This window comes from Triplophysa dalaica, chromosome 19 (assembly GCF_015846415.1).
Source record: "Triplophysa dalaica isolate WHDGS20190420 chromosome 19, ASM1584641v1, whole genome shotgun sequence".
NCBI classification, from domain to species: domain Eukaryota; kingdom Metazoa; phylum Chordata; class Actinopteri; order Cypriniformes; family Nemacheilidae; genus Triplophysa; species Triplophysa dalaica.
The window spans coordinates 18,433,226-18,446,459 of NC_079560.1; the positions used below are offsets into that span (position 1 = coordinate 18,433,226).

The 13,234-nt window shown below is 44.9% G+C and overlaps 1 protein-coding gene across 5 annotated transcripts in view; it reads right to left on the bottom strand.

The window, feature by feature from the left end:
* csf1rb (colony stimulating factor 1 receptor, b) overlaps positions 1 to 13,234 on the bottom strand; it is a 113,700-nt gene that overhangs the window by 67,762 nt on the left and 32,704 nt on the right. The window lies entirely within an intron of this gene.

Genomic DNA, 13,234 nt, shown 5'->3' on the forward strand with positions numbered 1-13,234 from the left:
CATGGCCAGGTGTGTGTTATTCCCTCACTATCCCAATTACAATGAGCAGATAAAAGGTCCAGAGTTCACTTCAAGTGTCCTATTTGGATTTGGAATCTGTTGCTGTCAACTGTCAAGATGACATCCAAAGAGCTGTCACTATCAGTGAAGCAAGCCATCATTAGGCTGAAAAAACAAAACAAACCCATCAGAGAGATAGCAAAAACATTAGGCGTGGCCAAAACAACTGTTTAGAACATTCTTAAAAAGAAGAAACGCACCAGTGAGCTCAGCAACTCCAAAAGACCTTGAAGACCACGAAAAAAAAAACTGTGGTGGATGACCGCAGAATTCTTTCCCTGGTGAAGAAAACACCTTACACAACAGTTGGCCAGATCAAGAACACTCTCCAGGAGGTAGGTGTATGGTAGGTGTATGTGTCGACAATCAAGAGAAGACTTCACCAGAGATAATACAGAGGGTTCACCACAAGATGTAAACCATTGGTGAGCCTCAAAAACAGGCCAGATTAGAGTTTGCCAAACGACATCTAAAAAAGCCTTCACAGTTCTGGAACAACATCCTATGGACTGATGACAGATGTTACCGAAGGATGCAGTTCATGCCCGACCTGATGGCCCGCCCCGACTCCCCGATAAAGTAGGAGCCACCGCCGGCCGCCAGGGGGCGAACGGTCGAGCCGTCCACCAAAGCCCCAGGGCCACCGCAAGGCACCGCGAAGGAGAGTACCCTGGCTGGTTGAGGACCGAGCGGCAGCATGTCGGGGAACCGGACTATAATTTCTTTTTTTCGACTCTCCCCTCTCTCTTTCCGGTCGCTCCGAGGGCTCCCGTCTCCGTTGTCTCGTCTCGTCCCTGCATACACCCCACCCCCCCTGAGGGAGGGGGAGGGAGCATGCACAGTCTCGGGGGTACCCCCTCGGCCTGTGAGGGGTATTGGGGGTATGTAGTGGAGTAGGCGGGGTGAGACTATGGTCTCGAATCACGTAGGAGATCGGGAGCATATAGGAGAACGAGCGACCGGACCATCGAGGAGAGAGGACCGGGCCCGAACATGTTTGTATTTGTATTTATGTTTTTGACCGCTCACGGCCGACCGCCAGCTGTTATTACTTTATTAAATGTTTAAATGTCTTCCGGTTCCTGTCTCCTTCCTTTTATTGATCCTTTCTACATATGGATTTAAACATGAATAAATGGACCCTTAAAGCCTGGTATCTGTACTAACCTGAATTAATGACTCAATTAAAAAAAAGAAAAAAACAGTTTTCAAAGGTGAGGAAAATGGATAACAATTATTGTATAATTATTAATAAGTACCCTCAAATTTTCTCAAAATGCAAAATTCACATACTAAACTACACAATAGAGTGATACAGTGGGTACGGAAAGTATTCAGACCCCCTTCAATTTTTCACTATGTTGCAGCCATTTGCTAAAATCATTAATGTAAACACAGAATTGTTGACATTTTTGCAGATTTATTAAAAAAGATAAACTAAAATATAACATGGACCTAAGTATTCAGACCCTTTGCTGTGACACTCAGATATTTAATTCAGGTGCTGTCCATTTCTTCTGATCATCCTTGAGCTGGTTCTACACCTTCATTTGAGTCCAGCTGTGTTTGATTATACTGATTGGACTTGATTAGGAAAGCCACACACCTGTCTATATAAGACTTTACAGCTCACAGTGCATGTCAGAGCAAATGATAATCATAAGGTCAAAGGAACTGCCTGAAGAGCTCAGAGACCGAATTGTGGCAAGGCACAGATCTGCTTAAGGTTACAAGAAAAATTCTGCTCCACTTAAGGTTCCTAAGAGCACAGTGGCCTCCATAATCCTTAAATGGAAGACGTTTGGGACGCCCAGAACCCTTCCTAGAGCTGACCGTCCGCCCAAACTGAGCTATCGGGGGAGAAGAGCCTTGGTGAGAGAGGTAAAGAAGAACCCAAAGATCACTTTGGCTGATCTCCAGAGATGCATTCGGGAGATGGAATAAAGTTGTAGAAAGTCAACCATCACTGCAGCCCTCCACCAGTCGGGGCTTTATGGCAGAGTGGCCCGATGGAAGCCTCTCCTCAGTGCAAGTCACATGAAATCCCGCATGGAGTTTACTAAAAAAACACCTGAAGGACTCCAAGATGGTGACAAATAAAGTCGCCTTCTCGTTTGGCTCTCAGCGGAGGCAGTCGCATTTTGCACTCCCTGTCCTTGCCCTTATTTTCCCTGCTTTGTCTCGTCTCGTCTCATCTATTGAGAGACTCTCTCTGCACTGCTCTCCAAACTTGTAAAATTATGGATCTGATCAACTGGTCTCTCAACGCAATTGACACCATTTTCTCGACGAGAAGCTTGGGTTCGGGTTGGGGTCTGCCCTGAAGGAACATTCGCAGCTGGCTACACGATGGACGCGTGGGAGAGATGGCGAATCGTGTGTCTGGCGGCTCTTTCCATGGAGGACATCGAAGATATCTACCAATTCGGAACCATGATAACAGGTCTTGTGCTGATTGGATTAGGCTTTGCCCTGGGTTATCGAAAAATTAATAAAACGGGAACAGCTGTCCAAAGCCTCACAAGGCTGCCCGTATCGATTGAAGCTGTGGGAAGAGCGGTCAGCATTGAGACTGAGACTATTAACTGAAATATGGTTTGTATTAGGAAGATCCTCACAGCATTGGAAAGAGAAATTGATGGTATCGGAGATCAGAATGGACAATGAGGGTTGCCGTGACATCTTGGATACGGCTTCTCGACTAAACAATCGCAATCTTATATTTTTTGGCTCCCCGGAACCAGCACTGGCCTAGGCCAAGGCCGCAGCTGGAAAATCAACCCTGTGAAGAGCACTGCAGTGAGACGCTCTTGCGTTCTTCCCCCACTCTTCAGACTCATGATGATTACAAACTATCACACATACACACACACACATTGCCCTCACCCGATCCCACGCCTCCGTCGCTTTGAACCGCCAGCCTGATAAGCGGGTCTGTGAACGGTGCTGTAATGGCAATGGGCCGGATGGCTGCTTGCCGGAGCTGGACTAACTTCCCCTGTTGCAAATCTTGTCTATGGTGTATTATGTGTATTCTTTTCTAACCACTTTTCCTCATGTTATGCTGTATTTTTCTTCTTAAATTGAAGTTGAACCGTACTTGTATATGTGTGATGACAATAAATTGAATCCAAATCCAAATAAGATTCTCTGGTCTGATGAGACCAAGATAGATCTTCTTGGCCATAATTCTAAGCGGTATGTGTGGAGAAAACCAGGCACTGCTCATCACCTGTCCAACAGTGAAGCATAGTGGTGGCAGCGTCATGCTGTGGGGGTGTTTTTCAGCTGCAGGGACAGGACGACTGGTTGCAATCGAGCGAAAGATGAATGCAGCCAAGTACAGGGATATCCTGGACGAAAACCTTCTCCAGATCAATCAAGACCTCAGACTGGGCCGAAGGTTTACCGTCCAACAACCATAACTGACCATAAGCACACAGCTAAAATAACAAAGGAGTGGCTTCACAACAACTCTGTGACTGTTCTTGAATGGCCCAGCCAGAGTCCTGAGATTTGAGGAACCCTGCTCTACGTTCTACCCTGCCCTTCCTGCGGCGACTTCCCCTGGGCATCTCGGCAGTTCCAGAAGTGTTTGAGTTTTTTCTCTAAAAGAGCTCATTTCTCCAGCGTGGCATGTCCCGCTGTTCTAATGGGTGCAATACTCTCATCGAAGAGGGGGGACGGACACGATGGCTCAAGTGTTCGGATTCCAGCACGCTGGGGCAGCCATTGGGGATACATTCTGCCCGCGTTGCGGGCGGTTCATGATTCAGACGTTGCGTCACGGGCGGCTGTGTTCCCACGGGACTCAGCCACCACCTCCTCTGGGGGGTCGGGCTCAGGAAGAAGCGGTGCAAGGGATCTCGACGCTCGTCGGGCTGCTGAGTTACGGCAGGAAGGATATGCTTGATAGCCTCTGACAGCCTTCTTTCATCGAAGAGAAGACCACCACCCTGTCAGCAGCCGCGGCGGAAGCAGAAGCGGCCCTCATGGGAAGACCCCAGGGAGATCGAGAATACCTTCGGGCCCGACCCCAGCCATCCCATCAGTGGTTTGTCGATCCGGGATGGGGCCTGCCCCGTCCCAACAGCCCACTTGAAGGAGTTGCCTCTCTCTGGGTGTTTTTTACAGCCGCTCTCACCCTCTACACGATGGTGTTCGACACCCCGACGTTGTGTCATTGCGAGACGCAATGTTCGAGTAAACTCAGCAGCCCTCAGGGCTCGACGGTGCGTTGAGCTGCATCGCAAAGCAGGTAAGTCACAGAACCGATCTCCTCCCCGGGGGCCTCCCCACAGCAAGGGATCCGCACTTTCAGCCATCGAACCACCCCCCTGAGCGGACGATGAAGCAGATCGTACCCTTAGTCCCCCTGTCACAGTCCCTGGGAGCTTGGCTCGAGCTTCCCACACCGTCATGGTTGCTAAGGTAAACAATCCGTCTTGGCTACTCGATCCAATTCGCCAGACCTCAGTCCACGTTTCTCAACCTCTGTCAGAGGCAGGGATGGCGAAGGAAGTGATTGAGCCGTCCCTTCATCCGAGATGTTCAATTTTTACAGCCATACTTCATCGTCCCCCAAAAAGGCGAGGAGTTGCGCCCCATCCTAGATCTGCGTACCCTGCACAGGCTGCCGTTCAGGATGCTCACGCAGAGGCATATCCTGGTGTCTATCAGATGTCAGGATTGGTTCATGGCAATCGAACTGACGGACGCTTACTTACATGTCACAATTCTCCCTCATCATCGCCCGTTCCTACGGTACACTTTCGAAGGTCAGGCATATCAGTAAAGAGTCCTCCCTTTCAGTCTGTCCCCATCCCCACGAGTATTTAGGAAGATCATGGAAGCCGCCCTCACTCCCCTTAGGGAGAGAGTTGTGCGATAACTAAACTATCTCGACGACTAGCTTATTTTGGCACACTCTTGAGATCTCTTATGTACACACGGGGACCTAGTGCTCCCTGTGCAGAGCATCCTCTTTCTCGTTATGGAGCTCAACTCTGTCTCCATGACAGCGCGACTGACTACAGTACGCACTCAGTCAGTGTTGAACTGCCTGAAACGATTTCAGAGGCTCCTGGTACACGTGGCATCCCCAGCGGGGGTGATACCCCTCGGGTTCATGCACATGAGACCACTCCAACACTGGCTCCATAGTCCAGTTCCCTGGATAGCGTGGCACACCGTCAGCAGGCATATGGTCATTACGCCTCTCTGCCGGCGCACACTAACCCCTTTGTCCTCATGACCATGACTTTCCAGGACAAGGGTCCCTCTCGGGCATGTCGAGACACGTCGTGGTGATGACAGATGCCTGCCTGCAGGGTTGGGGTGCGGTGTGCAATGGGCAAGCAGTGTCAGGGTGAAGGACGGGCCACCGTATCAATTGCCTAGAGTTGTTGCCTCTGCTACTTGAACTGAAGAGGTTACAACCTCTCATGCGGGACAAGTACGTGCTGGTCCAGTTGGACTGCACAACTGCCGTATAAATATCAACCACAGGGTGGCATTTGCTCACGGCAGCTAACACAACTCCCCCGAAGCCTCCTCCTGTGGAGTCAGCAGGTGATCCACTCCCTGCAAGCCACACATATTCTAGGCGACCTGAACCAGACAGCCCACGTGCTCTCTCGTCAGTAGTGACTCCACCCCCGCGCAGTCCAGATCATCTTGTGCAGTTCGGACAGGCTCAGGTAGACCTACCCCCCAGAGAGCCTCATTGCACAGACCCTGTGCAAGATCAGGAAAGAGGAGCATCAAGTGTTACAAGTGTTACAACCGGACTCGGAGCTAATACTCCTGATGAAAGAAGAACGACACCCCCTGGCCCATTCCCCTGACGAAGGACCAGCTTTCTCAGGTGAATGGCACGTTAAGGCCAGTGTTGCGAGTAATGCGTAACAAAAATAAAGTATTACAGTAACATATTACATTTTGCTGTAACGCAATAGTGTAAGGCATTAATAATCAATTTTCAGTAACATTTTACTTGGTACATGTTCAGTAACGCTTGCGTTACAACAAACTTTTCACCTTTAAAACATTAACAACTCAAAAATCCCGCAAGTAAGTTATATTTCCTGTTCGTGAATAGATGGTGTGGTGTCATTCATCTCCCTCTGGCAGGCATGATTTCAGTCTTTGAGCTTAAAGTCAGAGGCTATTGGCCCCGCCCATGTGCTGTAAATCTAGCACCAGTGTTGCCATGGTCGTGGTTTTCCCTCACAATTGGGCTGTTTTGAAAATGCATTGGAGCCGCAGGTTACAGGTTTTTGGGCTACTATCTTAATGTACTGCGGCCGCCAAAATGTTTATTTATATTCTAATGATAAATGTTAATTGATGAGATTCTTAATGTTTTTTCATACTTGCATGAATACCTGTAAACTGCAGGAGCAGAGCCATTTTTAAAATTGTAAGGACAGGCAGGTTAGATTACAGGGAGGGATGTGGGAGCTATGCTCAACCGAAGAGGAAAATATAGCAGCGATATTAGACAATGTATCAGAATTATGTTTTTACTAATGTTTCGTAAAGTGAATGTGACGTTGCACAATGAATGAAATCAATCGTGAGTGTACAACACTTAATTCTTCCGGCTGCCAAATATCACGTTTGAGCAGCGCAATAGAACAACTAAAACATTGACGTGCTTGTACACATTATACATATGCAATACATTTAACCATTATTATTTCTTGAGCAAGTTTTTGCATGTCTTACCAACAGAAAACACGTTTTTTGTCCATTTTTGTGAGAGGGCCCCAAGCACACATGGGATCCTTTTTAAATGGACACCCAACCCAAAATGAAAATTCTGTTATGGATTATTAGTTGTTCCAAACCTGTGTAAATGTCTCTGTTCAGTTGAACACAAATATATTTGGTAGAATGTTAGAAACTGAAAATTGTTTTGCATCATAGCAGAAAAGATTATAATGGTAGTCAGAGGTGACCCAGAAATTTTTACTTTCCTAAATGTCCCAAAACAAGAAACAATGTGTTACAATATATATACAATACCTTGGAAACCATTCAGATTAGCAAATACAGCAATATAAACTTCATCAGCAATGACAAGGAAATCTAAAGTTTACATGATAACTATCTAGAATATTATGTTATCTTTTTCAGTGCTGGGACTATTTTGTATTTAAACACCTTTGAATTTTTGTGAGTTTAATCTTAGTATTTTTGTATTTTCAAACTAAAATACTTTTTGCCAATCAACCACCTTATTAGATTGCAGTGTTTCAAATTCATCCATTTGAAATACAAAAAACTATTAAATTGTAACAGTATTTGTATTTATATGCATTTTATCTTAGTATTTTTTTAATTTTAATTTTGTACAGCCTAGTTAATTCTAAAAATCTAATAAAGATTCAGTCTAATAAAGAAGTTGATAATTCAAAAAATACATTTTTTTAGAATGTTAAGTTCTACTTCTGTAGTTATTTTGGTGAAAGTAACTCAAAAGTAATACAGGAGTCATGTAACGTATTACAATTCTGAGACAGTAATATTGTAAGGTAAGGGATTACTTTTAAATAACAGTAATAAGTAATCTGTAATGTATTACAGAAAGTAACTGGCACAACACTGGTTTTGGCATCACAGGCCAGACCTCTGGAACCTCCATGTCTGGCTCCTGGACGGGACAAGGAGATCCTGAGGGGCCTACCCCCTGCGGTGGTTGAGACCATCACTCAGGCTAGGGCCCCGGCCACTAGCCGGCTATACGCCTATAAGTGGTGCCTCATCTCATCCTGGTGTTCTTTTCAAAGAGAAGACCCACAGAGTTGCTCGATCGGGAACGTGCTGTCCTTTCTACAAGAGAGACTCGAGACTAACCTCAACCCTTCCACGCTGAAAGTGTATGTAGCTGCTATTGCCACCCATCACCACTCTGTTGCTGGAAAGTCTCTGGGACAGCACGATCTGGTCATTAGGTTCCTCGTCCGGGCTCCATACCCTCTTGGGACCTTGAGTGGTCCTGGCGGGCCTCAAGAGGCCCCTCTTCGAGCCCCTGGGAGACGCCGCTCTTCCTCATCTCACGATGAAGACCATTTTCCTGATGGCGCTCACCTCCATCAAGAGGATAGGGGACCTACAAGCATTCCCTGTGTCCCCTGATTGCCTAGAATTCGGGCCCGGTGATTCTCAAGTTATCCTGAGACCCCGGCCTGGGTAGGTGCCCAAGGTTTCCACCACTCCCTTTCGGGACCAGGTGGTGAACTTGCAGGCGCTCCCCATCGGAGAGGAAGACCCAACCCCATCCGTGTTGTTTCCAGTGAGCGCTCAGGAGCTCTGCTTCAGGAGCTCTGATCAGCTCTTTGTCTGTTTTGCAGGTCAGCAGAAGGGGAGGGCTGTCTCCAAACAGAGAGAAGCTCACTGGATTGTGGACGCCGTCACGTGGGCGTACCGATCCCAAGATCGCCCGTGCCCACTAGCAGTGAGACGCTTACTCCACCTGGGTTATAGCCTCCTCGTGGGCATTGGCTCAAGGCTCCAGTCTGGCAGACATCTGCAGAGCTGCGGGTCTTTTTACATCATCAGGCCCGGACTGTCCATCGGGAGAACGGGGACGATTTCCGGTGGCCTGTTGACTGATTTGGCCTGCTACCTGCCAGCTGTGGCATTTTTATAGACCAATGTCGATAGCTCTCGCTCAAAACTGGACGAGTGCTGCTTATGCCCAGGGAATCAAAGGGCACCCGTCCACTTTTATGCAAGAGAAATCCGCTTGGGTGCGGAGAGGTTTGTGCTCAAACATCAATATTGACGTACTTTCATGTTCGATTCATTGTCTGCTTGTCTCCAACTACCCCAGCAAACACGTGTATGTGGAGCCCACATGGGTTGTAAATGGGCTACAGGGGTGCAGATTGGGCATGGGCTCAAAATGGGCATCTTATCTGGGGCCCACTTGGGCGACCCAGATAGGACCTACATGGGTGAACCCAGGTGGGCTCCCAATGTGGTTTCTAGTTGGGTAATTCATGGGAAATGTCTGCATGAGTTTAAAATGGGCTACAGTTATGTCTTTTCACAAGGAGTATTATTGAATTAATTTGTTTTCTTTTTCAAGCCAAATTTAGTATCCTCAAATGTACATTTAGAGGAGACAAACCTATATAGTTGTTAAGGCGGATATCCTATCTAATTCAATGTAATGTTTAACAAATATAAAAGTATTTTGTGACTTAGTGTTAATTTAACCTTTTTTATTTCTTCTTTTGATATTGCTATAATTTAAATATTGTATTTGATTTTTTTATGTATTTGCATAATGTACCCGACATTTATGTTTGAATTAAAAAAAATTGTCTTCACTGCGGAGAACGATTGCCGTATGTCATCAAAGTAGCGCGAGATGCAGCCCCGGAAGGATCCGGTAAGATTTCCTTTAGCAATTCCCATCCCCCCTATAAATTACCTGAATCGCGCCGCCAGCATTTTCCTGTAACACGTACACAGACTTGGCTGTACTTTTGCCTGCAGTTTATAGAAGGTAAGAATTACAAGTTAAAATATATATACACTTGTATATACTCTTTAAGTATGAAAATACTGTTGCATGATGGTTCAAAATCGTAGTTTTGATTCTTGTCATGACAGAATTAAGACAATATCGAGTCATATTTTTCTTATTTGTGGCGCCAATGCTAAACAATAATGCTGTAAATTTTGCCTTTGTTCCCAACGCCATCTAATAGTTCAAGACATGAAAAAGCTTATACTTAAACTACAAGTTTGGCCCCACGCGGTGTGCTCACGATAGAGGAAGATTAGCGTTATATCAATTAGATCAAAGGGCTCATAGCAGAGAAGCTAGTATACGCTAGTGTACAGTCGTGGCCAAAAGTTTTGAGAATTACATAAATATTGGAAATTGGAAAAGTTGCTGATTAAGTTTTTATAATAGCAATTTGCATATACTCCAGAATGTTATGAAGAGTGATCAGATGAATTGCAAAATCCTTCTTTTCCATGAAAATTAACTTAATCCCAAAAAAACCTTTCCACTGCATTTCATTGCTGTCATTAAAGGACCTGCTGAGATCATTTCATTAATCATCTTGTTAACTCAGGTGAGAATGTTGACAAGCACAAGGCTGGAGATCATTATGTCAGGCTGATTGGGTTAGAATGGCAGACTTGACATGTTTAAAGGAGGGTGATGCTTGAAATCATTGTTCTTCCATTGTTAACCATGGTGACCTGCAAAGAAACGCGTGCAGCCATCATTGCGTTGCATAAAAATGGCTTCACAGGCAAGGATATTGTGGCTACTAAGATTGCACCTAAATCAACAATTTATAGGTTCATCAAGAACTTCAAGGAAAGAGGTTCAATTCTTATAAAGAAGGCTTCAGGGCGTCCAAGAAAGTCCAGTAAGCGCCAGAATCGTCTCCTAAAGAGGATTCAGCTGCGGGATCGGAGTGCCACCAGTGCAGAGCTTGCTCAGGAATGGCAGCAGGCAGGTGTGAGCGCATCTGCACGCACAGTGAGGCGAAGACTTTTGGAAGATGGCCTGGTGTCAAGAAGGGCAGCAAAGAAGCCACTTCTCTCCAAAAAAAAACATCAGGGACAGATTGATCTTCTGCAGAACGTATAGTGAATGGACTGCTGAGGACTGGGGCAAAGTCATATTCTCCGATGAAGCCCCTTTCCGATTGTTTGGGGCATCTGGAAAAAGGCTTGTCCGGAGAAGAAAAGTTGAGCGCTACCATCAGTCCTGTGTCATGCCAACAGTAAAGCATCCTAACACCATTCATGTGTGGGGTTGCTTCTCATCCAAGGGAGTGGGCTCACTCACAATTCTGCCCAAAAACACAGCCATGAATAAAGAATGGTACGAAAACATCCTCCAACAGCAACTTCTTCCAACAACAGTTTGGTGAAGAACAATGCATTTTTTCAGCACGATGGAGCACCGTGCCATAAGGCAAAAGTGATAACTAAGTGGCTCTGGGACCAGAATGTTGAAATTTTGAGTCCAAGGCCTGGAAACTCCCCAGATCTTAATCCCATTGAGAATTTGTGGTCAATCCTCAAGAGGCGGGTAGACAAACAAAAACCCACTAATTCTAACAAACTCAAAGAAGTTATTTTGAAAGAACGGGTTGCTATCAGTCAGGATTTGGCCCAGAAGTTGATTGAGAGCATGCCAAGTCGAATCGCAGAGGTCCTGAAAAAGAAGGGTCAACACTGCAAATACTGACTCTTTGCATAAATGTCATGTAATTGTCGATAAAAGCCTTTGAAACGTATGAAGTGATTGTAATTATATTTCAGTACATCACAGAAACAACTGAAACAAAGATCTAAAAGCAGTTTAGCGGCAAACTTTTTGAAAACCAATATTTATGTAATTCTCAAAACTTTCGGCCACGACTGTATAAAGCAGCTTGGGACAGATCTCTGTCAATAATAGCAAAAAGGCTTTAACAACTTTTAAGAATACATAAAATTAAAACATTTCATATTTATCATGCAAACATGAGTTTTTGCCTCATAAAAATCTGCATCAGTTTGCATTCGGGTGTTAATGCAAATCTCTTAATTTTTATTTTTACCTTTTTTTGTTTGAAAAGTGTATTAGCCACGTTTTTGGTATATTGGTTCCTATTGCCAAAACTATGGTTTTACCAAAGATGTGACCAAAAGTATTGACTGACAAATCCAAGTGTTTTCAATTGTGTTAGTGTTTCTGGGAACCAAAATTATGGCTGCAACAACCGAACAATTATAATTTATAAAGAAATGTGGTCTACATTTTGTGCATTTTAAGGCAAGTGCCTCTGTCAAGATCAGATGAGGAATTTGATGGTGCTGGCCATGATCATCCATCCAGTGTGCCTTTACCTCCACCAGTACCAGAGGACCTCCAACTGCAGGCTTCATACCCCCTCAACATTTGTCCATTTATTCAGTCACCTCCAGCTTAAATGCCTTTAACGGCTGTTACACCAGGCCAACAGAAAATCAAAGAGATGCAGAGGCTTCATGGGAGGATGATACAATCACTCCTCACACAACGTGATGGAACCACTGTTGCGGCACTTCCAGAGGATATCATTTTTCCCTTGAAGACGGTCTCAGATGTTGATGCCATGGAGCAGAAATTGGCAGACCCCACCCTCCAGAAACAAGTGGTATATATTGTCCCAACATGATTTAGCAGGTTGACAGGACTGAACATTAATGTTTTTGCACATATGCCATTTTGTTTCTTTTTTATATTGCTTATATATTTTCTGTATTTTCTGGTTGCATTATAATAAAAAGACAATTTAGAAAAACAACAAATAATTTTTTTTCAGTTCCCTCGCATTTTATATTTAGGTTTCTTTCTATATACCAAACAATGACAGTCCTATTTTCCATTAGGTTGCTTTGGTGACAGAAATTGGAGGGAGTACTGTACAAGAAGGAAGAAGGCCTTCCTTTTTGACCACCCCTTGGCAAGAAAGTTCAATTTTGTTGGCCGGCATGGAAAGCGGGAGTTTCGGGGCCTCCGATTGTTTGAGGTTGTATATGGTATGTTTACTTGCTCTTGGTTTGTTAGTAACATTCATGTGCAAACAGGTTAAAAGGTCAAGTTGAGTTTGTTCATATATTAGTGGAATTGGTTTGATTGTATGCAAATAATTGTCCATACTTGGACAGTCAATATCATAGATCCTGAGAATATGGACCATGTGTACAGCTTATTTTTATGCCAAGTAATTTAATTTGTGGTGCAGCAATTACAAATTCAAATTTTATAATATAATATACACACACTCAAGCCCACCTCTTCTAACCAGGCCAGTAGACTGTGAGGGAATGGTTGAGAGCGCTCGCACTACTCAATGGACCCAAGCTTTATCTGTCAAATGCACCCAGGCATGGTTCAATTGGTGTACTGTGACAATATTTGGTATTAAATGCTAAACCTAAACCACACGTCAGCAGTCTGAGTGCAGCTATGACACGTCAGAGGGGATCTGGCCCTCCCGGTTGAGCCTGGTTTCTCCCGAGGTTTTTTTTCTCCATTAATCAATCATTGGAGTTTGGGTTCCTCGCCACAGCAGGGCAGTGTTGGCCTGCTCACCGGGAGACTGCATTCATTCATTTATTTATTTAGAAATTAGATGTTATTTATTAGAATGAACTTACT